The 13,774-nt window shown below is 43.6% G+C and overlaps 1 protein-coding gene across 2 annotated transcripts in view; it reads right to left on the reverse strand.

Moving 5' to 3' along the window:
- Window positions 1-13,774, reverse strand: part of MAML2 (mastermind like transcriptional coactivator 2) — a 349,256-nt gene that overhangs the window by 113,151 nt on the left and 222,331 nt on the right. The window lies entirely within an intron of this gene.

Here is a 13,774-nt window from a genome sequence, read left to right on the forward strand (position 1 = left end):
ATGGAGCAACGCCGTGTGGGTGCAAGGAAGCCATGAGATTATCCTTTATCAAACGAGACGCTCCAAGCACAGATTTTCCTGGGGATTCACTTCTTGTGCTCCCAGTCTCGAAAACTTAAAGCCAAAACCAAGGTGCAGAAAACTGGTACTACCCACTGGTTCAGAGCTCAGGCCCTGGAGCTCAAATTCCTATTCTATCGCTGAGTACTAAGCGACCTTGCCACTTTACTTATCTGAGCCTCAATTTCTTTATCTGGAAAATGGGGACGATAGCCCTTAATTCATAGGAAGAAATGAGACAATGCATGTACAAGTTTGGCACAGTGTCGTTGTCGTAAGAACTCAATAAATTACAGTTTACAAAAAAATGACTTACTACGTTCTCAAAGAGGAGAGCCTCTCTAAACAGCAACGTTAACAACAAAATGCTGAAGTACTTCGTGCACTGACTCAGTGATTAGATTGTATTACATGGACTTCAGATATCATAGGGAAAGGAATTAAGGACCATACGATCATATCAATAAATCAATAAGAAACGAAACATTCACCATGGATCTTGAGATCCTTGTTGGTTTGCCTCTAAAGTGTATCTATCCAAGTGTGGCTTTCTGAGTGCCATGGACCCACTTAAATTATTTAATGTTTGTTCAGAATAATTATAAAAAAACCTGAGGCAGGATACTTCCCGGATACAAAATTCTATCACTTTTCTTTCCCTTCCATCTCACTACCACTCCCTCACCCTCCTGAAGATTTCTAGGTAACTTAATTAGAGGATGAAATTAACCTAACTGAGCATCTATTATATGCCAACTGCTTTAAGTATGGTTATTTTTCTTAGTCTTTACAAAAAAACATTAGATCTGTATTAATTTGTAGCTATTATTTTATAGATAAGAAAACCAAGGCTCAGAGAGGCTAAGTAACTTGCCCAGTGTCACACAGCTAGTAAGTGGTAGACTTTTAACTCAGAGTCTGTGTAATTCTAAAGCCTGTGGCATTTCGACATATTATGCTGCAATCAGCTTGTTTAGGGCTAGGGTCTGCCCAGCACGAAAAGGCCAAGGGCAGTGAACACAGAGACATCCTGTATCTCTGGTAAAATGATGAGGAATATGGGAATGGCCAGGATGCAGTTATAGGGCCAAATGTGAACAGTATGTTTCTTGTCATTTAGTTCATCAATTCCTATTTCAATAATCCCTTATCTGTGGTTTTGCTCACTCACAAGCGCTATATAGTTAGCGTGGATGCTCCATGCTGCTATAGCCAGTTTTTACCTTTTCCCGTTGCTAATTGGTAATCAGAGAAAGGAACCTGGCCTAAACTGGGCCAATAAGTTCCTTCCATGGGAATACTGGAATTGGAGAAAGTGAGACCAGGCTTTCTTTGGATGGCTGCATGGTCATTATAAAACTTGTGAGTTGTTGCAACATGTCAACCAAAGCCACAGAGGAAGTGAGTCTGTAGAAAGAGAGAAGACTTAACACAGGGAGGGGAGACACAAGTTTTGGCAACATTTGAGGGCTGGATTTCAATCCCAGGTCTGTCTGTCTCTTGCCTTGTTTTCCTCGGTACACCGTGGAATCTTTAGAATAAATGCCCCTTTTTGCTCGAGCGAATACAAGTTGGGCTTCTGGTATCTTCAGCCAAGGGGCCTAACCAAGTCCCGTAACCAAGTCCCGCGAGATTTCACTTTGGGCGATGGGCAATTTGCAGCAAGACATAGGCGTACTTTGCACCTGGGTGTGAAGGTCCCCACTCCGCCACCTCTACTGTCTCCTGCATGTTTTGCTGACCGCTAAGCTCTCAACTCACTAACGTAGGCAATCTGGAAGGTGACTGTCAGCCCTCACCACATTCAGCAGACACTCAAGAGGGGCCCCCAACAGTGCTTGTGGGGGGGAGGGGGTGGTCAGGAAGAACACAGACCGGAGAGGCTCAGCCATGTTACTTCAGGAGGGGCCACAATGTTTATTTCAGCCTAAGTTACATTTTGAAAGTTTTTTCATAACGAGGAAAGAACAAACAAAGGAGTACACTCTTTTTCCAGGTTTGGGTTATTGCCTTTGATCTATTTTCCACTGCTTTGAAAGAACCTGTTCTGCCAGATTCTCCCACTGCTCGGGCCCCTCCCTAAGAAGTGGGAAGCAGCAGGGCACTTTCTCTAAGCCATCCGGATTGGAGACGCAGTAACAGAATTAGCGCTGGCTGTGGTAGCGGTGGTGGCGGTGATAATAATAATAATAGTAATAATAATAATAATAATAGCATAGTCCTTTATTGAGGGCATGTGTGCTTGGCATGATGGGAAGTTCTTTGTATGGATAATCCTCACGACAACTAAGAATCGTCACCACACCTCCATGAAGTTGATATCTTTCCTACGCAGCGCCCTCCCCGTCCCCAGTTTTACAGATGAGAAAATAAAAGTGCGGAGACTGAGACTTCAAGGTTACGCAAATAACACAGAGCAAAGCCGGGAATCAAACCAAGTGTCTCCACAGCAGAGCCTGTCCTGTGTAGTCAATGGCATCAGTGGTATCCTTTATAAACAGTGTTATCTCTTAGAACACTTTCCTGCCCAGACCTAGAAAATAACAGGCACTGAGGGAGTAAGAATGGTTTTTTAGGCATACGTGTGGTGTCAGGACCAGCACAGCTGGGTGGATGACAAAATGGGGAACAGAAGTCCTCCTTAAGTGACTGCATTGTGCCAATAGATCAAAGACATTCCTTCAGGACTCCATACTTCACCGAGAGATTTTGGGGGACAGTCTGTGTCCTGCTTCATAGAACTTTTAAATCAAATTATGTCACCAAGACCCACCAAATGCACAGCCCCAGTAGATACCAAACTACTGGCACAATACAGTCAATGATTCTCAAAGTTCAACCTTTACTTTGACGTATTTCCTTTGCTGCATTAAAATTTCTCCAACAGATATATGGCTTTGAATTATGGTATAGAGTCTCTAAAAGTTCTGTGACAAAATACAGATATTCTAGAAGGAGTAGAGAAAGAACCCAGTTAGTCATTAATACCTCAGTGAGAAATAGTTTATCAGAAAAATCATTGCTGTTTTACCAGGCCAAGAATAGTCGCAAGAAATGAGACTCAAACGGAGGAATGAAGAGGTGGGTTTAAACTGAGAAGGAGGGACAGGCCTAGGGGAGTTAGGAGCTCCACACTGGGAACTTTTGAGTGATTGGGCTAGCCGGGGTCGGGGAAAGGACCAGCAACTTCCAGAAAGCAGTTAATAACAGCGAAATGGTAGAGGGAAGAGTCTCCACAAATAGATCTCTTACTCGGGGCTGACTTACCCATTAGACACTGTCAGGACAGTGCCCAAGGCCCATGGTAGTCTTAGGGGCCCACAAAATTGCTTGCATTTCTTTTAAAAACAGAAGAAAAACTGAAATTTTAGGTTGAAGAAATGTTTTAACACATAGCAATAATATATTTATCTTTACGTCAACAGAGTCATAAAATACTATTTTTAAATTGTGCAAGGGAGGGTTTGCCTGGGTGGCTCAGTCAGTTGAGTATCTGACTCTTGATTTTGGCTCAGGTCATGATCTCACGGTTCGTGAGTTCGGGCCCCTCATCAGGCTCTGTGCTGGCAGCATGGAGCCTGCTTGGGATCCTCTGTTTCCTCTTTCTCTGCCCTCCCCTGCTTGTGCAAACTCTCTCTCTGTCTCTGTCTCTCTCTCTCTGTCCCTCAAAAATAAACAAATAAACTTAAAAAAGTTTTTTTTAATTGGGTGAGGGAGAAGAAGGGGCCCTCAATAACAAGAACACCTGAGACCCACCAGAGGCTCTTACCTAATACTCGCTGTGTATGGATGGGTATTTTAAGATGGGTTCTCTTAAAATACGAGTGGCATAGAGTCTAGTTTAATCTTCCCACAGCTCTCTGAACGTGTATCCTGATCCTCATTTTATAAGTGAAGAGACTGGGGCTCCTGACATTCAGAGTACACAGTGAATGACATGGAGGCAGGGTGCCAAGCCAGGGATGTCTGCTTCCAAAGTCCTCGTTCTTCATCACTAACCACCCCCACTTGCTCTCCTCTCAGCCGTCCCCTTGCCACATGCTGACACTGTTGTGGACACAGCGGGCACAGAGAACCAAGACCAAAGGGTAACAGAATGAAGATGTATTGCACACACAGGGCAAGGGTAAGGGCATTTGGGACTCGCGGGGACGGACAGCAGGGAAAAAGTGGTGACATCACTGGTTGGAGGTTGACAGGAAAAAGCTCAGGACATCACCCTCAAGGCTCCAGTAGAAGAAAGGGAGGAGACAAAGGGTCTCTTGGTCATTCTGAAAGATTTAGGAGGCATCCAGAGAGAATTCTGCACCATATCCTATCAAATCGCCCTTGGCCTGAAGGAAATACACAGATGATTAAACTAGTGGCGGGATGGAAAGGCTTCAAATGAGCGCTACATGTTACTATTTACACTTTTTCCATCACCAAGACAGACTAAGGGGCAGTTTTCGTTTTGTACAATGTATCTGCACCCCAAACTTGTTACGTTGAGTTTGTGAGATTATAATATCACCCTTTCACTGGCCATTCAAGGAAAAGGGCTTCTTTGGGGAGTGATTTCAACACAGCAAGTCTGGACTGGTTTGCATACTAAATCACTGCACTCTGCTGTTTCCTTTCACTCCTCCTTGTTCTGATTCTTCCCTGTGAACACCTCGATGCTATCTGAGGCCTGTGGTCTCTGCTGGGGGAAGGCTTAGGCCTGCTCAGGGCCAGGTCCTCACAGAGTGACCGGCCTGCCCCAAGAGCTGGAGAAGGAGGTGCGGACATGGTGCCTGTGGCTGACGGAAATCCGGCACATGGCGGAGCTGGGGCCGGGGTCCCTCAGTATACTCTCCTTTTGAACAGCTGTACTCTGCTCTTCCACAGGACTCGAAATGTAAACTTCCTGGAGGGATTTAAAAATGCCATTATTGTGCAATCCCCTGGTTTCTGTTTCTTGCCCTGCTCCCTATCCTCTTCCACAAAATAAATGTGTTCTTTGTCTTCTGGGCTGCCCTAGAAACAGGGAACATGCCACACAAAGGTAACAATTCAGTCCATAGGTCACATTTTTTCCCCCAAGTAGATTTCTTTCTTTCTTAGCAGGGCATGAGCATAAGAACTGAATTTACCGCTTCTGAGATACTCAAGCGAATGAATATCTTGGTCCCATCTTCTGTAAACTTTCCTCAGGCCATTTTACTCACGGCTGATTAGTGATGGGGTGGGGATAGACCAATCCTTCAAATGCTTTATGACTCTTGAGTTGATTCCTAATGTAAGAAAGTTTGGGATCCTGGAACAGTAAATTCCAGCTCAGCACAGTACTAGGAGGTGAGTCGATTCCTCCTTGACTCTCTTGCCGCAAACTAACTAGATGGGGTTTTGAGGCTTTTGCAAAAGCTCCCACTTCTTATTTGGCCCTTGTAGATTTCTGAGCTACCTTGTATTGTGAGGTATTGTCTTCTGTCTGCATAGTACTTAGGTTTGCCCGACTAGATTTTAAGCTCTTCGAGGGTGGGCATTGTACCTTATGCTTGACTACGTTCCTCTCAGTACCTACCACAATCACAGGCGTTCACCCAGTAGTTGGTGGGTTGATCTCAGAACTTGGAAAACTGGATCCTTCTAACTATTGAGCAGTAAAACAGCGGTAAGAAGAAGGCTGTGGCTGTGGGAACATTTTTATTTCCAATTCCCAAGCAATTTAATGGTTCCGCTGGAGTTTTGCTTGAGTGATCATGTTCTTCTGAACCCTGAAGTCAGAAGAATGTGAAGCCCCAAGAACTGTAACCACATTGTCACCCATGTATAAACAAAAAGGGCAGAGGCGCATGAGGCTTTGTGACAGACTCTTGCTCTTGTGGGGCCTGTTGAAGGGACTCCAAAGCTGGGGAGTAATTCTTAGCCCCAGCTCTACTCCACGCCCTATATGAGTGAAAGCACTAGGGCTGGAAGAAAGTGAGGGCACATATCTTGTATGTTTTTCAGTAACTTATGCTTCTACTCTTTCAAGAAAAAGTAGGAACGTCTTTTTTTTTTTTTTTTTTTTTTTTTTTTGTAAAAGGTGTCAGGGAAGGCCTGTGAGATCTGTTTGGGAAATTTGTTCCAGAACTTTGTTCCATAATGCTTGAACTCTGCGAAATGTGACAATCCAAGTGAAGACAAGACCTACTCTTCATGAAATCCAAGACAAAATGTTATATGGAAGCAAGAACGCTGCCAATTTAGGATCTTCCAGAGAAAATAAGTGAACACTGTCCTTCTAAAGATACTAAACACCAAATGTCCCATATTCAAAATTTCTTCAATGCCTCCCTGCCCCCTCCTATGCTTCATGGCTGGCTGTGGAAGAGTCAGTAGAAGAGCTGGAATTGGCTATAGAAACACTCCTCGTTACAGTGCGGAGGAAGTGTATTTCATCACAGCGTTTTCTCAGTTTGGACAATTCCACCAATTCCACTTGGAGAATGTTGCCAGTTTATCGTTAACCTACAAAGTATTCACTGAGAAAAAAGGAAAGACAGGAAGACATCCTATTTTCTGGAGGCCAATGGGAGGACGTGGGATTTCGAAAGAGCATGGAATTCAACCTGGGACGTACGCACTGCTCTCCTGCAATTTATCGTAGAAGCTTGGACCAGTCACTTACCTACCTGTGTGATGGGACGCGACCATATACGTAGAGTACCTTCTATGCTCCCAGCCCAGAGCAGTGCTCTGTTACTGGGAGGCGAGGTGGAACATGAACCCAAGCCTGGGTGATGTTTCCTGTTGTTATCCTGACTGTTATGTGCCAGGCATGTGCCAGACAAAGGCAAACTGAAGACAACAACAGGGGCTTTTCCTCATCTGTAAAGGGAATTTGTCTACTCATTCATTCAAAGGTATTTATTTGGCACCAAGTATATAATTCTGTGAGACTGTCCATGTCATAGGGCTGCCGTGAGGACCAAGTGGTTAAAGCACATAAACAGCCTGGAAAATTGGTCTTAGAACATAATGCTCAATAAATGTTAGGACAAAAAAAAAAAAAAAAAAAAAAACCCCCAAAAAACCAAAAAAAAAAAACCCAAGAAACAAAAAGAGATTGACCAGTCTGTCTGGAAACAAAGCAAAAAGTAACAATGCAATGCGATGGTTTTTCTGCGGTTGTGTATGGGATGACGGTCGCAGAGGGAAGGAGACGTTGCTTGGACAAGATAGGAAAGGAATCGCTCTCCTTTCTCTTCCAATGAAGTGCCCCCTGATATGTGAATAAATATGATGCTTTGTGATATTCTGATATTTTGCTGGTGACAGTGTCAACAAAAGCTGTTGTTTAACAACAGGGGGACGTTTAAATCAAAAAGTTCAAAGTAGAATTATTTTCCCACATTGGCTACTATTTTAATGTCGTTCCAGATCTACTCAGTGATAACCAGCGTGATTATCCTGCTGACTACATCCTTAGTCATCCTGACGAGTTGCTGCAATTGTTGTAAGGCGGGGACCTGCAGGGGCCATCTTTCAGAGACTGACTCTCCGTGTTTAGCAGAAAAATGAACAGAATATTCTACCAAAGCTTGAAAAACCCAACTGCTTTGTGCATGAAATACTTTACTCATGACTCATTTTTTGCCCAAAACATATCGAAGTGACTCCAAAGTAAAGGCTATGTATAAAATGTTGGCAATTCTCGTGAAATCTCTAAATGTCTTCCTCAGCAGAATGTACAATGAATTGAGCATCATTAATCAAGTGGCTTCTCTCTCTCTCTCCTTTAGCCGGAGGGCCCTGTCTGGAAGCTTTCGTTCTAAGGGGCTTAGCTCAAGGTCCACCTCCTTGGCGAGGCTTTGCCCTTCTACCTTACGTTCTTTCTTCCCGCTTTAATGATTTTAGCACTCTCTGATTTGTTTTTGGTAATTGATTCGGGTCTGTGAGTTTTTTTCACTTCAATATCACGCCAAATCAGTGGAAGACAGAATACTTCTACATCTCATCTCCTCCCACTAGCCCCATCCAGCACTAGCCTAGGGGAGCCCCCCTGAACCAGCTGGTGATCTGACTTACGGGGCGCTCAGTGGTCTGGGAACATCAGATGAGTCAGTTTATGGGACATCTAAGATCCTCTGCCATTGCTGTGAACCACACCCCCTTTATAAACCCTAGGGCTGATTCTTAGCGACTCTTTGTCCAACTGTAGAGCTGACAGCTCCTAGAGAGGTAGGGACAGCCTGAGTGTTTTAAGAGGCTGCTATTCTTTTCTTATGCTGGCAGGAATTGGACGCATTCCAAAACCTTGGTCAATTTGAATATCAGGAAAACCCAGACGGCAGAGAGAGTGCCCTAATACCATTCCAGGGTTGTCTACTAATTATCTGGGGGCTTGACCATGACTACTAGAGAGCTCTCACCTTTTTGTAAAATAACACAAAACACAGCCACCCCTAATTCCCTGGAGGCATGTCTCCTTCATCTTCAGTGGCTTCTCTGACTCGAACAGGTATTAAAGGTCCCTGTCCTTCCAGCTTCTTTCTCTCAGATCACAGTCTTCATTCTTCCAGCCCCCACTGCTTCCAACACAGCAGGCTACCAAGTATCCTTTGACCACATTCTGAGAATTTGACCCTGCGTTTTGCCTCTCCCCACCCCAATCTGTTGTCCTTGTAGCAACAAAAGGGATCTCCTTCTCACGCCCAAGCTTCCGCTACTATATCACTTATTGTTTAATTATTTTTTTTACATTTCTAAAACAGCAAAGGACGGGGCGCCTGGGTGGCGCAGTCGGTTAAGCGTCCGACTTCAGCCAGGCCACGATCTCGCGGTCCGTGAGTTCGAGCCCCACGTCGGGCTCTGGGCTGATGGCTCAGAGCCTGGAGCCTGTTTCCGATTCTGTGTCTCCCTCTCTCTCTGCCCCTCCCCCGTTCATGCTCTGTCTCTCTCTGTCCCAAAAATAAATGTTGAAAAAAAATAATAAAAAAAAAAAATAAATAAAAAAAAAATAAAACAGCAAAGGTGATTTCAGCTTCAAGCCTTTGCATTCACTGTTCCCTTTCACTGGAATACTCTGCCTCCTCTGACCCATTCCCCTCTTATCAGAGCTGGCTCCTCCTTTTCCTTTACTTCTTACTTGAATGTGACCCTGGCTGCCATTTTCCCCGGACACCTGGCTGAACTACGTTTTCACTGTCGTTTCCCATGCCAACCTTTTGATTGTTTCTTTATGGTCCTTATAATTTCTAAATATTTTCATTAATTTGCTTCCAATTTTTAAGTCCGTCTCCCATGTTATAAAATAAGCCCTAGAGAGGGAGGCTGGAGCCCTGTCTTGACCACTATAACTCACCTTAGTGTAGCCCAAACAAATAGGAGATCAACAATATTGTTTTAACAATAACAAAAAACATCTAGAAGGAAACACTTCAAGATGTTCTGATGGTGCAGTGATGGTTTTTTCCCCCCATTTTATTCATATGTCTGTTTTCTCTCTCTCTCTCTTTTTTTTTTTTTTTTTTTTTTTGACACAGAACATAGACGATCTATGTAGTTAAGACTAAAGTGAATGTGTGATCCAGCATGTCTGTCCTTGGTCACAACTCTCCTCTGAGAATCTGACCCCACATCTCCGGGTTGAGGGCTTCTGATCATGGGACATCCCGTTTCCCCCAGCCTCAGCAGACTGCATCAAAGTGGACATTTGACTCAAGCTGAACAAATTAAATGCTTTTCTCGTAATTGGGAAAGAAGACCTTCTCAGCAGTCTCTGTGCCCTTGCAATGAAAGGTATGCAGGGCTGCCCCTACTGGAGTCATTCTCAGTTGTGGACAGTGAGAGACACGGAGAGCAAGCCCAACAGGAGAAAGTGCATTGCCAGACAGAAGGCAGGAGGGAGGGAGGCAGAGACAGAGACAGAAGGGAGATTCCTGAAGGTTTCCAATTCCTGGTTCTAGGACTCTGGGACACTCACTTATATTTCCTGTGATTGAGACACCTGTACCTTCCAATAAATCTCCCAGTTTTTCTTTTCTTTTCTTTTCTTTTCTTTTCTTTTCTTTTCTTTTCTTTTCTTCTTTTCTTTTCTTTTCCTTTTCTTCCTTTTCCTTTTCTTTTTTCTTTCTTTCTTTTCTTTCTTTCCTTCTTTCTTTTTCTTTCTTTCCTCCGTGTACTTTACAACCACCACGTCTGTTACTTGCAACAAACAATTCTCAACTGCAACAAAGATGTACGGAAGCCAGTAATTACATTCACCCTAAAGTTTTCACAAGGTGAATGCATACTTTTCTTGACTGATTAAAATTGAAAAGCTGAGGAGAGGTGAAAGGCACACATTTCTTTTGGTTTCTCTTTCCACTTTCCACGTGTGGTCATTCACCCAGCTCTTCCATGGCCCTTTGTGAAAGCAGAGCATTATGTGAGTTACGAGTGAGGCCGCAGTTCCGTGACAGCAGTGTGCTAACAGGGTTCCATTGCCTCCACATACCTCTACACCGCATACGGGGGCGGGGGAGGGGGTGGTCCAGAGATGACATCACCACCAATTCTCCCCTCAGTGCACGAAAACATTCTGAAAGGAAGACTTCCATCTGAGTCATGTTCGGACAACCCAGGGCCACAACGTGCTAACCGGCTGGGGTGCAATCACTTGGAGACAGGGCCAGGATGAGCAGACCTTTTAAGAGGTCCCCGCAATTTCAGGCCCATTTTTAACTCCATTACAAAGGAATGTTAAGCAGCATTTAGAGGGAGTTTGGCAAAGTACCTGAAAGCACCAAACAGCTCCTTTGATGTTCTTGGCATTGATGCCATCATTCTCTTGAAACTTCTGAAGAAGTATTTTTCTTATAGCAACTGTGTCTAGGTTCAATTTAGAGTGTTGACGTGTGTCTTCTCTGGTCTAATGTCAGCCTGAGCAACCATGAACCACATAGACAGATACGCTTTTAGAGAGGACCTCAGCTTTCACTTCAGCCTGTGTTTATTTTCACATCAAAGACACATCTAAGGGGAAATTGCTTAACTAGCTCTATGAAACATGAAGAGGTTTACAGAGATATTTGGTTATAATTGAAAAAACCCAAACCCAAACCTACACTCCCGGCAATTTAAGGCTTTCATGCCCGGAAATGAGAATTTATAATGGCAGATAGAAAAACGTTCCTTTGCTTTCCATGAATGTCTGAATGCAGACTTTTTCAAGCGGGAACTCAAATCCCACTATTTGCCATACATTTATGGGAAATGATTCTTGATGATTTAAATGGCATTCACTGGGGGACAATAAAGCCTTTATATTGTTTGCAGTTTAACTACCCTTTGAAGCAATGTCCTATAGCTATCCAATGCCCTCACTTTGATCTAACTTGCTCAGCCCAGTAATTATATGACTGAGATGAATTCTTCACCTGACAGGTTCCAAAGCTTCATGTGTGGCCATATTCTTTGAAGAGGGGGAAGGAAACCTACCTAGACTGGAAAATAAAACTTGAAGCTAGTCAAAATTGTGAATCAAGGGTAATTCTCTGTGTCAAAGCAGTGGGCTGGAGGAAAGGCCTTCTTCCATATGATGAGAACCACTGTTTCCCAGTCCATGCTTACGTTCTTCTTGCAATCTTTAACTGAGAACACGCTACAGTTCCTTTCTGTGAATTTTTTTCATGATAAATCAACGTTCATCATTGTAAAAAAAAAAAATACGAGCAAAATTACTAACCTGGGCCTTGGGTATCTGCTGACTGACTGCTACGTGATGAGAAAGGACCGCCCACGCCATTATGAATGGCCACGGGATAATCAGACAAGTAAAAGAGCTCATTTTGCACCATTCCGCAAAGAAGACTGTTTACTGAGTTAAGTGTGCTGAAAATGTAAAAAGCGCAACCCTAACTCAGGCAGCTCATAATCCTCAAAAATATTACCGCTCTTTATTCCATTTGCCTTTTTGACACAATATAGGACAGATTCCAACCAAGCAAGCTCACCAACTGCAACTGTGGAAATTGCTTTTAATCTGGGGCGCCATCGAGAGTGACACCACTGGGACTTTCGCCCTCACCCCAAACATCCATTTCTTCCCTGTACCTGGCTCACAATATCTTGTATTCACTCGTTAGATTTCCGGACGATAAAATACTTCCTTATCCATGACCAGATCTCTGCATTTGTCATGTCTTCATGCATGCCATTCCAATCTCAAAATGGGTTTTTCTCTTCGACTGGTGGATTTTCTTCACTATTCTCAAATCCCAACTCAAAACCCACTCCTTCTCAGAGCCTCACTGTGATCGCTGCTCTATTGTTTTGTGCTCCTCCATGGTTTCCTTTCTTTGTGTATTTAATGCTTCTGGCTTGTAACTGTTACGATACGTTTTCAGTCCCCCCAGGCAAGATTGTGAACAATGTTACATGTCTTCTAATGCTATTTGAGGCAATATATTATTGTGAGTGTGAGCTCTGGCATCAGATGTAGGTCCTGGTTCGGTCCTCACCGAGACGGGAGGCTCTGGATGATTTACCTAATCCTACCAGCCTCAGTTTTCCTTCTCTGTATAATGGAGGTGACAGTTCCAATTCCTTAGTTGTAGTGAGTCTCAAATAAGACAATGTCTATAAAGTAGGTACTCAAAATGCAGCAAATAATGGATTAATAAATACTAGGTATTTTTATTTAGTTTCCAGGGTCCCCTCACAAGCCCCAGATGAGAATTGAGCATATAGCAGGAAAGAAAAGGTTCAAACAGCCTTCATTGAGTGCTCAATAGAAGGCATCTTACATACATTATCCCATTGAATCCCAGCTTCCCTACTTATTAGCAGTGTAACCATGGGCAAGCTACCTAACTTCTGTGCTTTGACTTTCTCTTCTGTGAAATTGATATTACAACTGCACTTACATCATAAGCTGCACCGATTAAACGAATACATGTAGAATGCTTAAAATAGTCCCAACACATAGAAAATGCCCGTAACACCAGCTTTTATTATTATTTTCAATATTAAATTCTTACAACAAACTTGAGAGTGGATACAAACAGCCTCGCTTATAGGTGAGAGAAATGAGGCCACAAAAGGTTGTCCAGCTACTCATTGAACCAGATTTGCCTGACTGTGAAAATCCAAGCCCTTTATGCAATGTATTTGCTGGAGGAAACTTCCATTTCATGCTAGGGAATTATTCCGGGGAAGCTCTATAGTGACAACTAGGTCCTCAGGGAACTGTCCATCATGGGCAAGGCTGACAGTGAAGCAGTCCCGGCAGGAGCGGGTAAGAGGTGGGGCTCAGTAAGATGTGGGACAGGGCTTCTCTGGCTCAGTCACCATGCAGAGGAATGTGGTCCTAATTTTGAAGACCATGGGTAGACATCAAAGCATTTTAAGCAAGGAAGTGACATGATCTGCAATGTATTCTAGGATTTTTTTCCTTCTATTTTTACTCTAACAACCGAATAGCTGTGGGTGGATTGGAGATAGGACAGCATAAGCCAGAAGGCCAGTGAGGATGTCTCAGCCTCAGTAAGAGACAGTGCGAACTGGGTGTGAGCGAAGGTGGTGGCAATAGAAATGGAGATCATGGGAAAGAACTTAGGAACCAGAAACCAAATGAACTTTGTGATTAATTCCATGTGAGAAAGGAGTGAGGGCCAAACACAGACTTCTAGATTCATGACTGAGTGGGTGATGGAATCATTTGCAGAGAAAAAAGAATGTAGGGGGAGGAGCATGGTTCCTGACAGGATGGTGGGGAAGCAAATGA

This window comes from Herpailurus yagouaroundi, unplaced genomic scaffold, assembly GCF_014898765.1.
Source record: "Herpailurus yagouaroundi ecotype Mexico unplaced genomic scaffold, PumYag 180, whole genome shotgun sequence".
NCBI lineage: Eukaryota > Metazoa > Chordata > Mammalia > Carnivora > Felidae > Herpailurus > Herpailurus yagouaroundi.